We start from the raw sequence: 22,836 nt of genomic DNA, 5'->3' as shown, positions 1-22,836 counted from the left end.
TTTTCCAACACCACTGAACAACATAAAACAAAAGGAAAGTTTCCATTGTTACTCTACTATTATTTCAGTGAGTGGTAACTGTTAACCTTTTGGGTTATATTTTTTCAGATGTGAGAGAGTAAGTGTGTGTAAGATATATTCATGCTATTCCACTAATTCTTCAAATTATTATTTTTACTGCAGAATATGTCATGGATCCCTTCAATGTCAATACCTAGCTTCCATCTTCCATATGCCTCTGGTTGCAGAGGGTGTCCTCTGCAAGACTGGTCTGTTTAAATTAATCATATTTACTTTTCCAACCATTTGGAAGAGTACGTTCAAAACTGAAACAGTGAACGTGGTGGTATTTGTATTACCCTACAATTCCCTGGAGGGGTCCTTGCTTCTTCCTCTTTGACCCCACATTGTTTTAGTGCAAAATGTTCTTTCCTACAATACACTGGTCATCTCTAATATTCAAAAGTAAGCTTTAAAACAAAGTAGAATATTTTTCTTTTTAAATATTGATTACTGAGTCATACCATTCTCTGGTGATTTGAAAGAAAGGTCTTTGACTTGTCAGAGCATCTGCATTTCATAACAATAACTAGTGGTTTCTAATGGCCTACATATTTTTAAATAGACTTTAATTTTTAAAGCAAAATTGAGAGGAAGGTACAGAGATTTCCCATATACCTCTGCCTCCACACATGCAAAACCTTCTTCATTATCAACGTTCCTCCATCAGAGTGGTACATTTGTTATAACCTATGAACCTAAATTGACACATTATCACCCAAACCCACAGTTTAGTTAGGGTTGAGTCCTGGTGTAGTACATTCTATGGGTTTGGACAAATGTATAATGGTATACATCATTATCGTATCCTACAGAATAGTATTACTGTCCTAAAAATCCTCTGTCCTCTGCCTATTCATCTGTCTCTCTCCCCAGCCCCTGGCAATCATTGATCTTTTTTTTTAAATTTTCTAATGTTTATTTATTTTTGAGAGAGAGAGAGAGAGAGAGAGAGAGAGACAGAGTGCGAGCATGGGAGGGGCAGAGAGAGAGGGAGGCACAGAATCTGAAGCAGGCTCCAGGCTCTTGAGCTGTCAGCACAGAGCCCGATGCGGGGCTGAACTCACAAACTGTGAGATCATGACCTGAGCTGAAGTTGGACACTTAACCGACTGAGCCACCCAGGCGCCCCAATCATTGATCTTTTTAAGGTTTCTATGGTTTTGCCTTTTCCAAAATTTCATATAGCTGGAATCATACTTCTTTCACTTAGTAATATACATTTCATTTTACTTCACGTCTTTTCATGGCTTGATAGCTCATTTCTTTTTAGTGCTTAATATTTTATTGTCTGCACTGAACATAGTCCATCCATTCACCTACTGAAGGACATCTTAGTTGCTTCCTAGTTTTTACAGTTATGAGTAAAGCTCTCCCAAACATCCATGTGCAGGTTTCTGTGTAGACATGTTTTCAACTTCTTTAGGTAAATACCAAGGAGCATGATTGCTGGATTCTATAGCAAGAATATGTTTAGTTTTTGGAAGAAACTGACAAACTGGCTTCCAAAGTGGCCGTGCCATTTTGTATTCCCACCAGCAATGAGTTTCTGTTGCTCCACATCCTTGTCAGCATTTGGTGTTGTCAATGTTCTAGATTTTGGCCATTTTAACAGGTGTGCAATGGTATCTCATTTTAATTTGCATTTTTCTGATGACATAGAATGAGAAGCATCTTTTTATGTGCTGATTTACCACCTGTTTATCTTCTTTTGTGAGGCATCTATTAAGGTCTTTGGTCCATTTTATAATTGGGTGGTTTTCTTATTGTTGAGTTTTAAGTGTTCTTTGATATTTTATGCACCAATTATTTATCAATCATGTCTTTTGCAAATATTTCCTTCAGTCTGTGGCTTGTTTTTTTTTTAATTTTTTTTGCCAGTGTCTCCTGCAGAACAAAAATTTTAATTTTAATGTAGCCCAGCTTATTAATCTTATCTCCTTTATGAATCATGCTTTTTGTGTTGCATCTAAAAGCCATTGCCAAAACTTAAGATCACTTAGATTTTTCTCCTGTGTTATCTTCTAGAAGTTTAGAGTTTTGCATATTATACCAATATCTGTGATCCATTCTGAGTTTACATTTGTGAAGGATATTAGGTCTGTGTCTAGATTTTTTTTTTTTCATGTGAATGTCCCATTGTTCAGCACCATTTGTTGAAAAGACTATCTTTGCTTCATTGTATTGCTTTTGCTCTTTTATCAGAGATCAGTTGAGTATATTTCTGTGGGTCTATTTCTGGGCTTTTTATTTGGTCTTATTGATCTATTTGCCTGTTCTTTTGTCAATACCACACTTTTTGGATTGCTCTACCTTTATCGTAAGTCTTGAAGTCAAATAGTATCAATCTTAATTGTTCTTCTTCAATATTGTCTTGACTATTCTGGGTCTTTTGCCTTCCAAATAAACTTTAGAATCAGTTTGTCAATATCCACACAATAAGTTGCTGGGATTTTGATTCAGATTCCATTGAATCTATAGATCAAATTGAGAAGAATTGACATCTTGACAATATTGGGTCTTATCCATGAACATGAAATATCTTTTCATTTCTTTAGTTCTATGGTTCCTTTCATTAAAGTTTTATAGTCTTCATCATAGAGATCTTGTACAGATTTTGTTAAATGTATACCTAAGTATTTCAGTGTTTTGATGCTAATGTAAATTGTATTGCGTTTTTAATTTCTAATTCCACTTGTTCATTGCTGTATATAAGAAAGCAGTTGAACTTTGGTATATTAGCTTTATACCTGCAAACTTGCTATAATTGCTTTGGCCTACATATTTAAAAGTCACATCTATAAATATAATCAAACTGTTTAAATTGTTTAAACATTTAGCAGATGTTATATGTAAATTGGTGCTCATTTAACATATTCAATTATTCTGTATGTGAGAAATTGTATTAAGTTTTCTTTTCCATTTATTTTGACTAATCAAGATATGAAGTTTTTTCCTTTTTGTCTATTTTTCTAGATACATTTGTATATACATATGAATATTTATGCACATAAATAGGTGTTTCTTCAAATTAAATACAATTAAAAAAATTTTCTCATAGTATATTTTTCTTTTTAGGTAAAAAATAGAAAGAACCACATATTGTAATATGGCTTGAAAGCAAAAATATCTCATAATTTAAGTAACATTTCAAATTAATGGGGAAAAGGTATTTGTGGCCTGTTCATTCTTATTTATACCTTTGTAAATTTACCTATCCTCAAAATATAGTTTTGTATATCCATGGTATAACCTTATTTTTTTGCATTTTAAAAATATCCCTTTAGTGTTGGAAGATATTCTGCCTTTCTACACAGGAGTAAAAATATTAGGTGTAGAATGTATTTACCACTCACTGAATACAGAATAGAAATTCTCTATTTTCTATAAAATTCCAGACTGACTAATATTCAGGTTAAAACCTGAACAACCATCATGTTTTCCTTGGGAATATTTAATTATTCTTGATATCCAAGTCAGAGAGTCTGGTTAGAATACATAGTTCTCAAATCGTAGTTGTAATCGTAATCGGCTTACATTGTCAGGATTCATGAGGTCACACCTCTTCCCATAGAATGGCACACAATGAATAATATGTGCCTTAACATGCACATTTAGATATGCTCTATTGATGTTCTTTTTTTTTTTAGTTTACTTATTTCTTTTGAGAAAAAGAGAGAGAGTTGGGGAGAGGCAGAGAGAAAAGAAAACCGAAAGAATCTCAATCAGGATCTGCACTGTCAGTGCAGAGCTTGACACTCGTTCAGACTCATGAACTGTGAGATCATGACCTGAGCTGAAATCAAGAGTCAGATGTTCAACTGACTGAACCATCCAGGAGCCCCTGTTTTTGATTTTCAACTTCCCTTTTCAAAAGCTTTCAAGATCATATGGATGCTCAAGCTCAGGGGTCAGCAAATATTTTCTTTAAAGGGCCAGATGTTCAAAATTCTGAAGGACCAGATGGTCTCTGCTACAAGCACTCAACTATGTCTTGTAGTTGGGTCGTGGAAAAAAAAAAGAATGCTCATAACTGTGTTCCAATAAAACTTTGTTTAAAAAAAAATGTGGGTGAGATTTGGTTTGCAGGCCTTAATTTGCTGACCCCTGTGCTAGCTCATTACTATTCATAGTTATTACCAGTCTAGAATAAGATCAGGAGCTTGTACTCAAATATAAATCTACACAGTGCTTTCTTCATTGAGGAAGTATTATTATAAAAAATATATCAGTTGAATTAAATATTGTTTAGTGACTATAGAGTTGACTTATATGATGTCATAAGCTCCTTATCTCACCATGTACTGGGAAGAGTTTTCTGTCCAACACTGCTCCATACAGGATACTTTGAGTAGCACTGCTCAAGCTTATTCTCATATAGCAGTCTCTAAACACTTTTCAATTTATCATTACATTAAATCCATTTTTTTCCAACGTAGAGAATGCTTTTCTGCTACTTATTTTGCTATTATTGTTGGCACTCTGGCTCAAATTAAAGGCAAAAAACAGGAATTGTGTTAAGAGTCACTTTCTTCTCTAGCAGCTATGGAAGAGCTAGCTTCAGCACACATGCATGGATATTCTCACTTCATTCCCTTCACTTCCTCAATTCAAATAATATCCATGTGGTGTTCCTTTTTAAGGACAACCAATGTTGAATCTTTAACTTTTACTGTAAATTGTTTATTAAAAGATATATTTATTGGGTGATAATTAATTTTAACTTTTTATGTCAAATAGTAGTAACAGAAAGGACATTTGGAGATACACGTTCATTTATCAATTTGCTTGTTTATTCATAGTAAAAACACAGAGTTAAAAGTGTTATGATATGTTGCCATGATAAGTACATGCAAAGTGTTTCATTTCATTAATTAGGTAATTTAAGGCAGTGTTGAGCAATCGGTATATAATATGTGCATGAATTTGCAAGCTAACATCTGTAACTTAAAATTGTCATTATGGATACAGTTCTAGATTTCCAATCTTCTTCAAACAATGCCAGACATAAAATTTCAAGTGTGTGAAGATAAGAGATTACATTCTTTCTTTTTTCTGTCCTTATCTATATGTGACAAAATTTCCAGATTCTCAAAATCTGAACAATTGAGTATTTTTTCTGTACTATATAACCCGTTCTCAAGTTGGGCATTTAAACTCGAAATGGCTAGTCACATTGGCCATTCCATTTAGAATTTCTGTCTCCACTTTTTAAAACCTAGCAGATGAGTTTGAGTTTAAAATTAACTTAATCGCTTGCATGTCAAATCTGTCACCATTTTATTTTTTTTTTTTGCCTTGTCAATTGTGATTAGTGGATAATTTTTGGGATGTCATGACAATTCACTACTACAAACAAATGTTATGACATATATTGCATTTGTATTCACATTTAAAGAACTTATTAATATTCAAAATGCATAGGATTTTCTCTACTGGTAATACAGCACCTTTTCTTTCTCCCACAAATCACTCAGAAAAAATTTCAAGTCTTGGCTTCATGTGGATTTTAGAGATGTGAAAGTAAGTATCTCAAAAAATAAAGTGTGGATTGGTAGAACCATATATTCATTCTTTCATTAAGCATTTATTGGTCCATTATTCAGTGTTCAGAATTTGTTTAAAACACATAAAGATAACAATTCAGTTTGATAGGACTTCATAAATGTGCTTTATAATTTAGATTGAGGTTTTCATGGCTTTTATCAATTTAGTCACATACAAGCAGGGCTGTTTGATCATATTCTATTTCCTGGCTTCAACATTTCAAGCCTCTCCAGGGCAGAAATGAAAGATTATGAGTGTGCTACATTTCTATAGCTCTTTCATTTCTACCCCAACCCTAGCTTACTTTCATGTCTGCAATAAAAATTTTGATCCAGGTTGGATTTATGTGAACATTATTTTTTTCAGATTGACCTACCCTGTGACTGAATTTTGCAATGAAACCTTATCAGGTTGTTATACACCATTGCAACTGGGCACCTTAAAATTAGATAGAAGAAATGGAATATGTTACCAAAGGATGTGCTGACTGGATAAAAAGTGGGTTTTATACCTTGTTTCATATTTTTTGAGCATAGAAGCCACTTTAAAAGTTTGCAAGTCTTTAAAGCATTAGCTCCAGATATTTTAAATGTGCTAAGGTTAGAAAGTGCAGGAAAAATATAAAACATTGTGTGAAGGAAATTCTGATATAGTATTATATTAGAGAGATAGAGGTTCAGAAACATATTGGAAAGAAACCAAGAAATCTAGGTTTTCTCGTTTTAACTTTCTTATCAAATGGTTGTGAGACAACACAGAAGTCATAATCTTCCTTATGCCCCAAGACGTCTGTGGACTTCTGATTATTATTTGTAATCAATTAGTGTTATCACTCTGATTTCACACAATTTTGACCAAAGTAAAAGAAATAGCATTTAAGTTAGTTTATCCAAAATAGAAAAAATATGCAATATTTATAAGATAGTTTAGAATTGAAAACAGTTCATGGACTTCCCATGACTATCTTGGAAGATAATATGCATAATGATTAAAATATTTAGGTTGCTTGGGTTCTAATCTTAACTAGCCAGTTACTAACTAAATGATCTTGGGAAAAGCTACCTCATCTACCTTTGCATTAATCGCTTCATCTGTAAAATGAAAAATACTAATTTCACAGCTGTGTTGTAAAGATTAAATATTGAATACACATAGAATATATGGAACAGTTCCTGGAGTACAGTAGGCACACAATAAATGTTGTTTCTGATTATTTTATCAATATCATCATTAGCATCATTATTGTTAGTTTTGAGTCCATTTTGGTGTGAACTTAGGGGTCCAATGTTCTAGATTGAAAACCATTGATCTAAACTCATAAACTCATTAAACTGAATTTTAATTTAGAAAAAAATTAAAATTAGTCAAACAAGAATTTGTAAAATAAAATTTTCAATGTTTATCAGAGAAGTCACAGACTATTAGGCATTGTGCATATGTGGTCTAAATGGTTAATTCAAACTAATTTGCCCCATTCTGTTCTGACAGTAAACTGACAAAGATTCATCAGGGAAAAAGGCTTATTTGCTGCCTAATACACAGAAAACTTTTCCATGTAGGGATACCCACAGACTGGAAAACACATTTTTTCTTTTGGAATTGTCATTATTTTATCCAGAAATCACTTTTCTTTTTAATTTGCAGCAGTGTTTTCTTTTCATTTTTTGTATTAATAGCTGTAAGTTCGTTTTTCCATACTATAGCCAAAGGATGCTGCATGCATTTGGACTGTGTAACCAACTGTAATAAAGAATAGAAACTTTTCTGTGTGTTTTTTTTTATAGTCATATATACAATATAAAAATTCTTGGTAAATAAGATCACGTTTAAAAGAGCCAAAAGCCTAGGGGCGCCTGAGTGGCTCAGTTGGTTAAGTATCTGACTTTGGCTCAGGTCACGATCTCACGGTTCGTGGGTTTGAGCCCCATACAGGCCTCTGTGCTGACAGCTCAGAGCTTGGAGCCTGCTTCAGATTCTTTCTTTCTTTCTTTCTCTCTGTCTCTCTCTCCTCCTTCAAAAATAAGTAAACATTAAAAAAAGAGCCAAAAGCCTAATATATGCCATATTGTGACAGATAACACTATATTGAAGTTATTCTAAATTGTACACTACACTGTGTGATATATTTACACAAAACATCATTCTAGTAACACACACATTTGGGTTATTATTTCACTTGAGGAGGTTTTTGCCTGGGCAGCTCTGCCTTAAAAGCAGAACAGGTTCTATCTAGTGAAGTATCTTGTCTAAATGGTGCTTGGAGTACTTTGTGTTCTCTAATAATATGACGCAAAGTAACGTAAATTTGAGCAGTTGCTGGTTTGGTTCTTTATAGTTAGATCTGAGTCATGAAGATAAATATTATATAAGGTCCACTTGGCACCATATAATAACATATCATTGGTACAAAAAATGTTTTGTATAGACACACCATCAATGCAGTTTTCATTTAAATGTATAGATTTGCCCAAGAGCCACACTGTCACTTTTAATTCCTAAAATATATTGCCTTAGGAAACACTATCATAATACGTCTCCTCAAGGTCCTGTAGAAAGCTCTAGATTTTAAAATTTTATATTCTGAAATTTTCTTCTAGTAATAAAAATTCCATTTTTCATAAGCAATGCATATTTGCAGAACTGAATTCACAGAAATTCTAAGTTTTAAATTGGAAAAATTTTCAATCATAGAAAATAATAGTAACTATTTTCATTAACTCTTACCTTAAAATAAATTATTTGTATTTTTCTCTTTCCATACTCATAAAATTTTTTTAGTTCTTTTATATCACTGATAAAAATACCAAAAAGACACATTAAAAATAAACTAATAGTTATCAGTTGAAATATACTTAATTTTAATAGGAAAATAATTTAATTCTTATGTATAGTGGCGTATAGTTTGGTCCATAATAGTAGATTCATTTGGAAAACTCAGAATGTTTTGTCTTTTTCTTCTGTAATAATAATGTTTTTTATTCATTTATAGTTAATTTCAGTTATAGTTGAAAATATTATTTATATCATAAGGCAAGTACCTAATTTGTGTAGATTACTAAGGAGTTTAATTTTTTTTTTAACATTTATTTATTTTTGAGACAGAGACAGAGCATGAATGGGGGAGGGGCAGAGAGAGAGGGAGACACAGAATCTGAAACAGGCTCCAGGCTCTGAGCAGTCAGCACAGAGCCCGACGCGGGGCTCGAACTCACATACCGCGAGATCGTGACCTGAGCCAAAATCGGACGCTTAACCGACTGAGCCACCCAGGCGCCCCACTAAGGAGTTTTTTGTATTAAATTTTGTCCTATGTAAACCTTAGAATCTTACATTTGTTGGACTTTAATCACTGAATATGACATATTTTGTTTATAAAATAGTCAATCATTTTGTGGCATATTTAGCAATATATTTGTGCACGTGGCTTTCCTGGTACTCAAATAATATCTGATAAAGTGTTTTAGAACCTTTTTAATAAGAGTTCAACAAATTCAATTCTCACAATTTGATTGTTATAATTGAATATTTTGCTCAATCTGTCTGTATGTATCAGAGGCACAATTGCAGAGGTTGCTAATCCTTTGTGTTTGTTTTTAAACAATACTTGAAAAAATAAGATGACATAGGAATTTATCAAACTATTCACACTATTATTAACAAAAATTATCAGTATAATTTTTATTAATAATTCCTTGGCATCTAGCTAAAATAGTTAAGTACTCATTTCATTTAAGATTTCAGGAGAGGGGCGCCTGGGTGGCGCAGTCGGTTAAGCGTCCGACTTCAGCCAGGTCACGATCTCGCGGTCCGTGAGTTCGAGCCCCGCGTCAGGCTCTGGGCTGATGGCTCAGAGCCTGGAGCCTGTTTCTGATTCTGTGTCTCCCTCTCTCTCTGCCCCTCCCCTGTTCATGCTCTGTCTCTCTCTGTCCCAAAAATTAAAAAAAAAAAACAAAAACAAAACGTTGAAAAAAAGATTTCAGGAGAGAAGAGTAACAAAATTGTGACTGTAATGTACCAAAGATGATGTTGTGGTGCTGCCATAGTAAACATCTCAAATAAAAGCAGTAGTTCATATCTTAATATTGGATTATGTATTTTCAATATTCTCATTATCCTTACTGTTGTCGTCATCACTCAAGAATCAATAAGGGTCTTTTATGTCCACGGCCTCAAGCATACAATAGTCACAGATATTCCTACTTTTAATTGTAAGACTGAGGTGTTTTAAAGAGAAAAGCATTTTAGTGAAATCTGTAATCTTATTTAAAAATACCAAAGACCAGATCTGGATGACTCAGAACCTAGGGTTTATACCAGTGAGAGAAGATGGTAATGGATTGAGATAACACAAAGGACTGTACTGTCAAATCAGACTCACTCAAATAAGAAATCTTACCTAATAGCAAACTTTACCAATAATTTCAGGAAGATAAGTAATCATGAAGCATAGGTGAAAGTGAGAGACCAGAACCTTCAATGTAGTTGCCTGGGTGACTTCTTGTCAGTCAGGATGTGCTCCGGCTCAGATTACTGTATGGGACTCTGTGTGATATTCGTGGTTACATAAATGACACAGAAGAGGACCATTTTGCTATGATACATTGTCACGTTCCCAGATGGTTGCATAGTTTATCTGACATTTTCCAGAGAGACATGTGCTATAAATTCATAGACTCCATGTTTGTTTAGTACAAACATTCCTAGACAAATCAAGTATAGCATGCTAAAATATTTTCACAGATATGGACTCTCTTGAGAGTGAATATCGTTAGTTTGTGTACCAGAACTGTCATCAGCATGATTACAAGGAGATTTGGCTAAAGGAACTTCTTAGTTTCTCAGGGTGTCTCCCCTATCTCCCTCCTCCTGCCACCAGGGAGATTATGGATTGCAGACAACCTGCTTTATGATTTCTCCCCAGGAGCCATTTTTGGAGATGGGTTCAACTACAAGGCAGGAAAGAGACTGGAGGAAAAGTGCATTCTGTTTAGTGGTTGCTGGGTCTTTGGAAAGAGATTTAGTCTTTGCTATATGCTTTTAGCTGAGTCTAGGGAGAATAAATGTCTCTGGAGACACCAGATAAGTTTGGAGGTATCTCAGAGCTGAACATGCCATGACTTATGAGTCTCAGGATACAGGTAAGCAAGATGGTAAATGTCTCAGGTTATCAATGGTTGCTTGAGATACTTTTTGGACTAGCTTGAACCATAGCAATATTATAGAGTTCTGCACATCCAGGCCAAGCATGTTGAGATTTATAAATTTACTCTGTCTACAAGAAAGGTAGGAAATAGATGTGAGTGAGGGCCTTACCATTGGAAGAATGGATATGTAGACTATGGATCAGTTAACTGGAAGTCATGGTGGATCAGAGACATCCAGAACAGATGCAACAGAAACAGAAGATAATACCTAGGCAAAGAAGGATCAGTTAGACTCAGGGGACATGACATTACATGGCTAAGATGTCCTTGCCTCAGTTCCAGGAAAATAAGTCCACTTGGAATTTATGTTACTTCAAGGAAAGGAAAAGAAAGAGCCAGGAAAGGAAGACTGGAAAGGGAAACGGAGAGAGAGAGAGAGAGAGAGAGAGAGAGAGAGAGAGAGAGAGAAAGAGACAACTTGATTTGATTCCATTTTATATTGGAAACCTCTGTGTTACTTTGAATTGGGAAGATAAATTCTTTTGCTTAAAAATAAATATATTGTAGATCAAATCCCATTCAGTTATAGAACAATAAAAATTATAGTTTTTGAAAGATTGAATTCATGACTGAATTTCCAACATACTCTATTTAATCTTTGCTGAAGAATAAATAAATAATAGACAATTTTGTTTGAAAAAAATACCTCTACTCTCACTAGTTGTGTTACCTTGGTCATGTTAGTTAATCCCACGGGCTCTAAGGTTGTTTTTTTTTTTAATAAAATAAACTATAAAATAGGTATAACTAACCTCTGTTCATACAGTTGCTGTAAAGAGCAAAGAGGATATTAAAGAAAGCGCCTAGCATTTGGCCTTTTACATGTAAATTATCAATAGCTGCTTAGGAAAGATCATCTGAAACAGTGTCATTGACATGATGCTGCTCCTTCACATTTCATAAATTATTTAGCTCCAGTCTCCAAATTAAGACAAATCTGTGACTCTTTGAGATATGAAGTCACCATTTTTTTCTGCTTCTGGAATCCAAACATTGTGGCTACCAAGTTTTCAACTGTTATTAGAAGTAGGAGTTTCAACTGCAAAAGAGTGAAAATAAATATATCAGGTGCCATAAAACCCATTTGTATTGATGTAGTCATAGGCGAAATTAATCAATGAATCCTTACAGATGCTGATCTGAAATAATCCTTGCATTTCTAGAAGTAGCCCTCTCTATAGCATCCATATTTTTTAACACTGATTTTTAATTATTTGAATTTATTATGAGACTTTTGTTATCCCGTCTTAATTTATATGAGAAGACAAGGAAAATACATTTGTGATATTTTGTTTGTTATTCGTTCATTCATTTCATTTTATATCACTGGAAGTACTGATATTTTGGGGGTGTGTGCATTTTCAAGATGCTCTATTCTCCTTAAAAGTAATAAATAATACCTGCAAGCCATTGTGAGTACTCGTTCTTTTATGAGGTCAGGAATGTGCAGGTAAAAAGGATGCATTTCCTCAGGATGTTTTTTTTAAGCAACAGCCAAAAGTCAATCAGTGTCTTCAGTTTTAAAAGAAGTTTGAAAATTCATTTGTATTTGAATGCTGGAATGATAGGCATGAAACTAATTAGAGACCAAAGGCTACACTGCCCCAGTGTCTTCTGGCTATAGCACACTTGAGGAGACCATGACAAGGAAGCTTGAGGGGAACATAGGGCCGAGCTTATCATTCTTTTGCAAGTGAAGCGCATTTCTGCCTGTAATTTTTTGAATTTTAAAAGCGACTCTGAAAGAACAAGAGGAGGCTAAAAATATTCTAAACAGGACTTATAAAGTGATCATTGCAGTAACTTTTAGTAAACTAATAAACATATTAATAGGGTTACTTTTTCAAAGTAATTAACTTGGACTTCAAAATCCACATTAACATGCCAATCATTTGGAATTTATAATTGTAAAGAAGGAAAACATTGTTGATAAAATAACGATCTTGGGAAAAAATCCTAAATTTGTGTAAAAATTAGAAATTATAAAAGTTTAATTTATATGTTTGTTTCCCCTGAAAATCACTAATATGAGATGGAAAACATTAAAATGAAAATCACAAGACTTGATTTTTATTCCAGGTCAGTCAGTGACTAGTTCTTTGACCTAGGCTTTCGTTTTCTTCCTGCAACCTGAGCTTTCTCGTAGGTAAAATGAAGGCATGGTATTAAAAGATCTCTAATTTTCTTTGTTCTAATATCTTCTGAGTTTGTTTCATCATTTTCTGCTGACTTTACTTCTAACTTTCGCAATGTACCATAAATTCATGAACGTTTTATCTCTCATAATTATGCTTTTGAAATTACACTCTTGAGGCATTGTGGACTGAAATGAGATCTATTTGGAATAATAATCTCTATTTGAAATGAGATCTATTTGGAATAATTTAAATAGCAAATAAAAGATATTCATTACTTGGAACCTGGAACTCCCAGTGCTCAATGAGAAGCATGATGCCTTCTGTATGCCATTAGAGACATATTAGGAATCCAGTGACAAATTTTGCTTTTTCTTATATACCCATGACTATCTTTGAAGTCGGTGGGAACTGAATATGTGTAATGAGGTTACACAGGTGTGATTGCTATCTGTATCTCACATTCTCATCCTATATAACTCCCAAAGACTGTTTGTCAAATTCAATTTCAAGTCTGGGAAGCCAGTTGTAATGATTTACTTTCACATCATGGGCTGAAGCTAGCAGAAACAGAGGCACTGACAGGCAGGATGAATTTACTGGCCTGGAGCCACTAATTACAGAGGCTGTGTTGGAGGAACCTGAAATGCTTAGATGGAAAAATCTTGAAGCTCTTAAAAAGATTGGAAGGAACGTTTTCATCTAAAGAGACAGTGGAATTTTAAATTAAACACAATTGAGAGATGATTGTATACTAGTTTAAAGTCATCCCAGGCATCATATTATTATAGACTTTGAATCAGTCATTTTGTTCAGGAATAATCTAGAAATCTAGAGATGAGAGAAAGAATCTTCATTATGTTAATAACTGACATAAAACTGGAATTAGAAATGAGAATAAAGTTTGCATTCTTGAGAAAGAACAGACCTACAGCCATAATTACCTGAAATATATCTACATTTGTTGTGTGTAATAGATGGAGCCTCTTTTCAAAATTATTTTTTAAATTGGCTTGGTGTGGCCAGTTCACAAGATGCTTTTAAGCCAATCTAACAAAATCCAAATAGAAAATCAATATATCTGGATGGTGTCTTTCTGAAAAGCCATCCAAGGAGAAAACAGGCTTTATAAGACAACATGTGTAATTTGCATTTATACAAAGCTGAATGACATATCTCAAATTTTATCATCAATTTAAGTCAATATAAGAAAGTATTTAGCATCATCTTCACAGTGGATAAACTAAAAATTAAAAAAAAACCCTGAATGTTAAAAAAAAGACAAATTAGAAAAAATAGATTATGTGATTTTTCACTCCAATGACAAATCATGCTAATTTAAGTTAATTATATAAATAAAGCAGAACTCACTTTAAGTAATCTACTTGAATTCCCAAAGAGTAACTTTGGAGTTCCACAAAGAACTAGGGTTTAATATATTATATCAGTGTAACATAAATAGTTATTTTTTTTTAAGATAACAGCCCACAGCTGGAAAACAAAGGGCAAAGACACTGTTATTCTATGAGAAAGAGACACACCAACATTTGCATCAGTAGAAAGGTGTCAGGTTCGTTTTATGTTCGGTAAAATGGTAAAACTACAGATTTTTAAAAGTAGTTAAATATTTAATAGCTATTGATGTTGGCAGTGGAAAGCATCGTAGATTCAGAGATGGTGTCCTAAGGTATTAATTTACAGTGACAGCAACCAATAGAGCTAGTGTAATTCTTAAAAACAAACAAAAAATCATTTACTCAGAAAAATTCTTTTCAGGGGCGCCTGGGTGGCTCAGTCGGTTAAGCATCCGACTTCGGCTCAGGTCCCCGCGTTGGGCTCTGTTCTGACAGCTCAGAGCCTGGAGCCTATTTCAGATTCTGTATCTCCCTCTTTCTCTGACCCTCCCCTGTTAATGCTCTCTCTCTCTCTCTCTGTCTCAAAAATAAATAAATGTTAAAAAAAATTAAAAAAAATTCTTTTCAAATGCTAAAGCAATAAAACGAACAGAGGTGTTATCAACTTTTAGGCTCAGAAGTCTAAAAAACCCAAACTGAATAGAAATCAAATTTTGATATACAAAACCATGAATGACATGGATGAAACAAACAACTTTTCCTACAAAAATCTTGAAATGCTAGAATAAATGCACATATTTTAAACCTTTAGCAATGAAAAAAGAGGGAAATTTTACTTACTACAATGAATAACAGAATTGAAGGAATCCCAGGGTTAACATAGAGAATAAAGTTTGTCAAAAAGGGTTAAAGATTTTTTTTCTGTCAAAAAAAACCCCCTCACATATAACTTATTACAGAATCTGTGATTTGTTGTCAAGGAGAACACCATATTCTACAGTGTTACTTTTAGTGCCCCAAAATGCAAATAAATGTATAATCCACCAGAAGGCTAAATATAACAATTCCTGTCTGGATTGTTTGGAAAAAAATGCTGAAATAAATGGAATTAAGTTCCACAAAATAAGGTTTTTTTAAATATTTATTTTTGAGAGTGAGAGAGACACAGGGTGCAAGAGAGGGGAGGGACAGAGAGAAAGGGAGACACAATCTGAAGCAGGCTCCAGGCTCTGAGCTGTCAGCACACAGCCCAACACGGGGCTCAAACCCATGGGCTGTGAGATCATGACTTGAGCCAAAGTTGGATGCTCAACTGACTGAGCCACCCAGGTGCCCCCACAAAATAAGTTTTTTAAGGAGAAATAATTTAAATAAATATTAAATAAAAAATTATTTGATTTAAACCCTGCAGAAAAAACTCACCAAAAGTATCAGTGTTCACAAAAAACTAAATAATCTCAGTAACAAAATATGCTGTTAAAAATTATTCATTCTATTTATTCATCTTATATATATATATATATATAAAAGACAAAGTTATATAATATTTATTATAAAAGTATATAACTATATATAAATATATACTTTAGTTTTCAGAAAACTTTAAACATTTCTGGATCCATTGATATGTGAATACCTGACTTATTATTATTAATCATTTTCAGCTAACATTAAGGTCATGAATTTTAATTATGGAACATATATGAAAGAATATCTCTTTTGACTCATTGCTTATGCTTCCTCTTTTGAATTTAATCTTATGCTATTTTGTGACATCTCTTTTATAATTTTTTACTGCTAGCAAGCTTTTCTACCAACTTTAAAGTTGTTTAATTTTTCTTGAGTTCAAACAATAATTTTTATAGTCCTTTACATATTCTATAACAACTGCATAGTGGACAATCAATAATTGTTAAATTTGGGTCGTTGTTGTAGTTGTTCCGTTTTTTGGGTTTTTTTGTTTGTTTTAGAGAAAGAGCACATGAATGGTGGGGAGGGATACAGGGAGAGAGAAAATCTCAAGCAGACTACATGCTCTGCCCTAACCAGAGCCAAAATCAAGAGTCAGGCACTCAACTGACTGAGCCACCCAGGTGCCATTAAATTTTCTTTTCTTTTTGAAAATTTGTAATTATTTCATTAAAATTACTTCTCATTAGTTTTATTGTGATGTAGATGGAATCTGGTTTTAGACGAATCTCAAATTATACCTGTTTTTTTCTTGTGTAGACAGGACCTGACTGTGGTTATTGGCTTGGGTCATTTTGCATAAAACAAACCAAGATAATATCTTGATCAAAAGGTAACAGAAATTGCTCATTTTTAAATGACATCATCAGTGCTTGATAGTACTGTTAGGAAACTACTGTTCAAATGGGGAGGGTGTTGTCTATCAGACCTGAAGTTGCCTTTTGCTACACATGTTGAGAAATACAGAAAGGCAGAAGTAATCAATTAAGTGCTTGTCTGAAAAATTAGAGTTCATTGCCAACATTAGAAGGACTGGTTATTTTATTTATATGTAATATGGCTGCAAATGACTTTAATTGTCAACATTGTTGATTTGCTCCGGTGTAAGGCATAAACAACAGAAACTCAGGTGCTTATTGTTGGACTGGAGAACAACCAATACAAAGTTGCAGGAAGTGAGATCAATGGAAGGGGTATGTTTGGTTCCTGATTTTACTGGCACTGGGCTGTTAGCTTAACACTCACCATCTTTCCATTTAAAATGGAGTTTAGTTAGCAATGACAGTCTGGTTAGCATTCAATGAGAGTCCATTTAGTCATTATATACTTTTCATTTACAAATTAAACAGTCAAGATACTCCAGTTTTTTACAAGAAAAATGAACCAAAAAACTAACTTTAGTGAGTCATTGTATATGTAGATAAACCATGTATATGTGGTATGTGTAGGAAAAAAAACCCTTTAGATACAAAACAATATAATTATGTAAATGATAATTATAAAAATTAAATTATAATTATATAATTATGTATTTTAATAAAATTTAAGGGAACAAATTTAAATCAATAAGCATTTGTTCTCTTTCTTTCTTTCTTTCTTTCTTTTTCTTTCTTTCAGAGAGAGAGCATGAGCGGGGAATGGGAGGAGAAAGAGAGAGAGAGACAATCCCAAGCAGGGACGGCACAGACCCTCATGAGAGGCTTAAACCCATGAACCAAGAGATCAGGAACTGAGCCAAAAACCAAGAGTCCGTTGCTTAATCGACTGAGCCACCCAGACGCATCAAACATTTGTTCTTTGTAAGTGTTGTGGAGTGTATATACAAAAATTAGTTCCTGTTAAAATTAAAAAAAAAATTAGTTCCTGCCTCAAAAAGTAATAAAAAAACCAAAAAGTTAAAAAGTAACAGAAAATTTTGTTAGAAATAAAAATTGTTTTTTTTTAAGATAGCACATGATTAATTGTGAAATGAGTGCTATAAACAATGAGCCAGAGGGAATATTATTTCATGTGTATTTCAACTAAAATTCACATCATTATCTTTAGTATGTTAGCTAAGAATGATTATTAATTAACTTCTAGGTCTGATATTCACATATCCACATATGAATTGATATTCACATATGAATTGGTATTGTTACAAACATCTTATGAATGTATTGAATATGAAATGTAAATACTTAAAGGTTTTGGAAAACAATTGAATCCATCAACTGGTGAAATTTTATTCATAGATATTTTATTTAACATTGTTTTCTTTCTAGATTGAACATAGATGAATTTTAGTTCATTATCCAGGTTATTACCATAAATTTTGAATTAATAGAGCTTATGTTCTAAAAGGTCTTACAAGTCTTCAAGAGTGTGAGTAAATATGTACACAGCTTTCCTTCTCCATACATCTAAGATTAAAATGTGTATCTTTCCAAGGGATCTGCAGATTTATAAAGATAGGATCGCCAGGCCAGTGAAATCTCTCATCTTCATCTCTCAAAGGAAATCATGCACTCATAAAGAATGGCCAGGCTAGTTATTGTGAGTAGTACTTAAGATCCAAGCAGTGATTTACTGTCATGCAGTTGCTCTCTTTCCTTCTGGTTTTATGAAATAAATTATTGAATAGCAGCTTTGTTTATGTCATTAAGATTAAAATCTCTGTCAAAATTGTCTTAGAGGAATTCTAAAAGGTCTGGGAAATGGTTGTGGTATTAACAGTGCTCTCAGTTTTTCACATTAAAAAATGTTGCTTTTTCTGACATCCTAATTTGTGTATTTATGTGGGGTGTATGTGTGTGTGAGTGTGTGTGTGTGTATAAAAATAACCAACTAAAGAGTAGGTAATTAAATACCCCATTAGAGATACCACATTTCTTTTTTGTATATACAATATGGAAAAGTTTGAAGTGTAGGGTGAATAGGTGTGACCTGTTAGAGTTGAATACATTTATTGATGGCATATTTTTATATTATAGAAAATTCAAACAGAAATGTGAAACTCTAAAATACTAAGAAGACAGTAGGTAATATTAATATCTGTCTAAAGTGCAATAGATATCAGAACAGGAGAAAATGACTTGTAATGTTGCCTTTCTAGTTTAATTTCCAAAATTAGTTTTAAATAATTATGTAATGACTGTTATGTGCTGAATGTGATCATGCCTGAGAGACAACTACTTTTGATCATGGATGCCCTGTGTCTATAGACTGTGACAGCCTCCAATTAATATACTGCTAGTGAAAAATTCATTTTCTGGCAAATTCAGATTTGCTGTTGTTGTTATATAATCCTTTAGCTTAAGAAAAGAAAGAGAATTAAAAAAAATACCATTCTGAATTTCTACTTGAGAGATTTTTGGCATTCTGGGGAAAAAACTCTTGATCTTAATATTCTTACAGTTCATGGCCATACAACACTGCATTCTGCTTCATCAACCACCTTAGTAGTAGATTGCAAGGTAAAGGAAATTTATGGCAACTCAGCATACTAAATGATAATGGGGAGCAAGATTTAGTCCTTGAGCACTTATTGACATAGACTCACATTGGCTGAGTTTTGCATACTTTATTAGTTGATGTCTATTCTCATCAAAGAGATGATTTTTTGATACATATAGAACACATATAGCAGTGTTCTATGATGCTACACCTTCCTTTTGTGTGTCTCATTTGCAATAATCTTTTATGCAGTTGTCAAATTTAGTGTGTATAAGACATGCTTGAGATAACGATGGAGACCCTCTGTGTAGATATATTTGTCTGGTGGAAACACTGTGGGAGCTTTCCATTCGGAAAGACTGTGTTTGGAGTGGTATTTGGTAGTCATCTACAAACAAACCAAATTTGTTTGATATGTAAATTATTAGACAATTTGAGGGTTCATAATAGTAGTACTAGTAGAAGTCATAGCAATAATTATCAAGATATATTTATATCTCGGGGCGCCTGGGTGGCTCAGTCGGTTGTGTCCAACTTTGGCTCAGGTCATGATCTCACAGTTTGTGAGTTCAAGCCCCATGTTGGGCTCTGTGCTGACAGCTCAGAGTCTGGAACTGCTTCAAATTCTGTGTCTCCCTCTCTCTCTGCCCTTTCCCCGCTCACTCTCTCTCTCTCTCTCTCTCTCAAAAATAAGTAAACATTAAAAAAATTTTAAAAAGATATATTTATATCTCCATTCATTGTTTTATATTTATATGCATTATTTCACAGATATGACTAATTTCATGAGAATTTTGTCAGTGTTTATTGATGACTGAGGTGCTCAGGGAAGAGAATCAAAATACTGGTGAGACTCACTGAAAACTACCACAAAGTTAATTTCTACTCTTAGCTCTAAAAATTCTTGCCTTAGTTTTTTTTTTTTTAAATTCATATCTTATTCTCCAACATTAAAAGGAAAAAAATCTCCTCTAAAATCTCTTGGGAGATCGTATGGCCTAGGAATTAGAATGTACAACATTGAGAATATTTATATGAAACAAAGAAAGCAAAATTGATTATTCTTTGGGGTCAGAATAAGAGTGGCGAATTAAAGTTTCAACAGAAAATTCTAATTATTTCCTTGAAAGGCACAACATTCAATGGAAAAGGCATTATGAAACATTAGAGCCCACGTCAGGATTTTCAGAGTTAAAAAAGGTAACAATAAGACAAAACCATTCTAGTGGCTTCACTGTGGAGACAGGGACAATTACCCATAATATCAACATCCCTATTTAGGTTTTAATTGTCTTGTACATCCAGCTATGTGCACAAGTGTGGTAAAGGAGACAGGGAGGTTTCATATGGTTTTTTCTTTGATACGATTTCATATATTAAACTAATCGCTTTTACTGTGCTTCTTTTTCTGTTTGGACAAAAAAGCGAATAGAGTTTGACGTGGTCATGTATAGGAGCATATTATCTCGGTTCACACAGGAAATTATAAATTAACAAAAAAAGAAAAGAAATTATAAGTTCATAATCTTGTACTTTTTCTTATTTGCAGGTAATACAATTATACTGAGGTCCAAAGCCTGTTCTGTTTCTAGGTCCCTTAAGACTCCTTGGAATTGATATAATTTGGGGGTTCCTTTTCGATCATGAGTATGGGGAAAAAAGAAATAAATTCACGCTTAGCTTGTGTAGCCAAGCAGGAGATTCCAATTTTAATACAAATTTCTGTTTTTACAATGATCATATATTACATAATTATGGTTTAGGGCAAGGATGTTTTCAATATTGAAACCTCCTTGGAACACTGTAATGCTTAGAGCTTGCTTTGAAGTTAAGAAAAATTCTGAATACAGAGAAGACACCTGAAAAAAATACTGTGAAAGTGTTAAATCAGAATAAAACCGGCAGAAAAAGGTAAAGTAATAATGGGGAATATTCATTTTGTTTTGAAAGGCGCTAAGACAGTCGTGTCAGGACAACTAATATGCAGCTGGTTTTGTATTCATGCTGTTCAATTACATGAGGGATCATGAGAAATTCCCAGTGGTCCTGCCACATTTCTCTCTTATTATAGTTCTTATTTTAGAACTTTGATTTTGCTTTAAAAAATGCATGAAATGCCTACCTCAGGGCAAACTCTCTCACTCCATGTGTCTCCTATTGAAACAGCTGCACTTTACAGCTTCTACAGATAAAGAGGTCAATTTGTTTTATGTAATGGGATAGTATTCAGGAAATACCCTTGATTTTTAGATTCAGGACTGGAGGTTTCAAATATTTGCTCTTTGCCTCAGAAGGCCCCGTGGATTTAACTGCCACCTATTCCTGGAACCTTTACTGCTGCGGGTCCCCTGCTCACCATTCTCTCCCTTGCCCTTCCCATCTTCCCTCGGAATTTCAGTCCCACTGCTCCAAAACACCACTCTTGACTCCGAAGCGGATTGGGCAGCGTGCCTTCCTTGTTAACGTGAGATTCACACACTTTATAGAACTCAGAGGCTAAAGTTAGATTAGCACCTGCATTAGGCTTTCTTCTTTATGTAATCAGAAGAATTAAAATTCAAGAGAAAAGTTTGGAGAGAAAAACAAAACATGAACAGTGGGCCCTTGTCTGGAGTGTTTTGCATCTGGAATAAATATTTGCGATTTTGTTCTCTCTCCTCAGGCATCTCTTGACATGAGGGCAAGTATTCTATAGGGATATTTTGTTTGAATAAGCCAGGAAAACTACTTATTTAGTCTCATTTCATGAAAACTTTAAGAGACTTACAAGAAAGTAGTACAACAAACGTGAAGACAGGAAGGTAGAGTTTAGGACATACTAGCTGTGCTCAGGGGAAATTCTAGACTTCTCTGTGTCTTTTTTTAATGTTAATATTTGGTAGCTACTAAAACACTAGTAACTACTAAACAGGTAATGACTCAATTAGTTCATGTACAGTGACCAAATCATTTCTCTAAACGTTGTAAATTCCTACAACGTGGAATAACTGAAATATCTAAGTGCCTACTCTGTTGTTGCCCTTGGAGGCTGGGATCCCCTCCCCACCCAAAACTTGATCTGGATGTGGAGACTGTTGGTACCACATGAACATTATGAGGATGTGAAGACATGTGTTACTTATATAAAGAGGATTTGGGGGGAAAGCGGGGAATTCTCTTAAAGTGGTCTGAAAATGACTCGAGGGAAAGGAGAGGCACATGGCTTTGTTGCAGGGGTGGGGGCCAGGGGGGCAGTTAGACGGTGAGGTGAGGGTTTATGGTGAAGAGGGGGTAGGAGGAACGGACTTCGCTTGAACTTTCCACTAGTGCTAAGGGAAGGAATGCACAGGGTTTCCTTACTGGTTGCCCAGATGTAGGGTAAGCAGGAAAGAGAAAGATATGGGGTTTAAAAGCTGTCAGTGGTTTGGGGCGCCTGGGTGGCGCAGTCGGTTAAGCGTCCGACTTCAGCCAGGTCACGATCTCGTGAGTTCAAGCCCCGCGTCGGGCTCTGGGCTGATGGCTCAGAGCCTGGAGCCTGTTTCCGATTCTGTGTCTCCCTCTCTCTCTGCCCCTCCCCCGTTCATGCTCTGTCTCTCTCTGTCCCAAAAATAAATAAATGTTGAAAAAAAAAAAAAAAAGCGGTCAGTGGTT

The 22,836-nt window shown here is 34.1% G+C and overlaps 2 long non-coding RNA genes across 3 annotated transcripts in view; one reads left to right on the top strand and one right to left on the bottom strand.

The window, feature by feature from the left end:
• LOC147572488 (uncharacterized) overlaps nucleotides 1-22,836 on the top strand; it is a 378,016-nt gene that overhangs the window by 315,391 nt on the left and 39,789 nt on the right. The window lies entirely within an intron of this gene.
• Nucleotides 1-22,836, bottom strand: part of LOC147572489 (uncharacterized) — a 96,196-nt gene that overhangs the window by 65,521 nt on the left and 7,839 nt on the right. For both annotated transcript variants that reach the window (XR_015245796.1, XR_015245795.1), the window contains exon 2: nucleotides 10,921-11,019. This is a non-coding gene — a long non-coding RNA (uncharacterized LOC147572489). The remainder of the gene's footprint in view (nucleotides 1-10,920; nucleotides 11,020-22,836) is intronic.

This window comes from Puma concolor, chromosome E4 (assembly GCF_028749965.1).
Source record: "Puma concolor isolate L17-30 chromosome E4, mPumCon1.1.hap2, whole genome shotgun sequence".
Lineage (NCBI taxonomy): Eukaryota > Metazoa > Chordata > Mammalia > Carnivora > Felidae > Puma > Puma concolor.
This window is presented reverse-complemented; position numbering and strand designations above follow the sequence as displayed.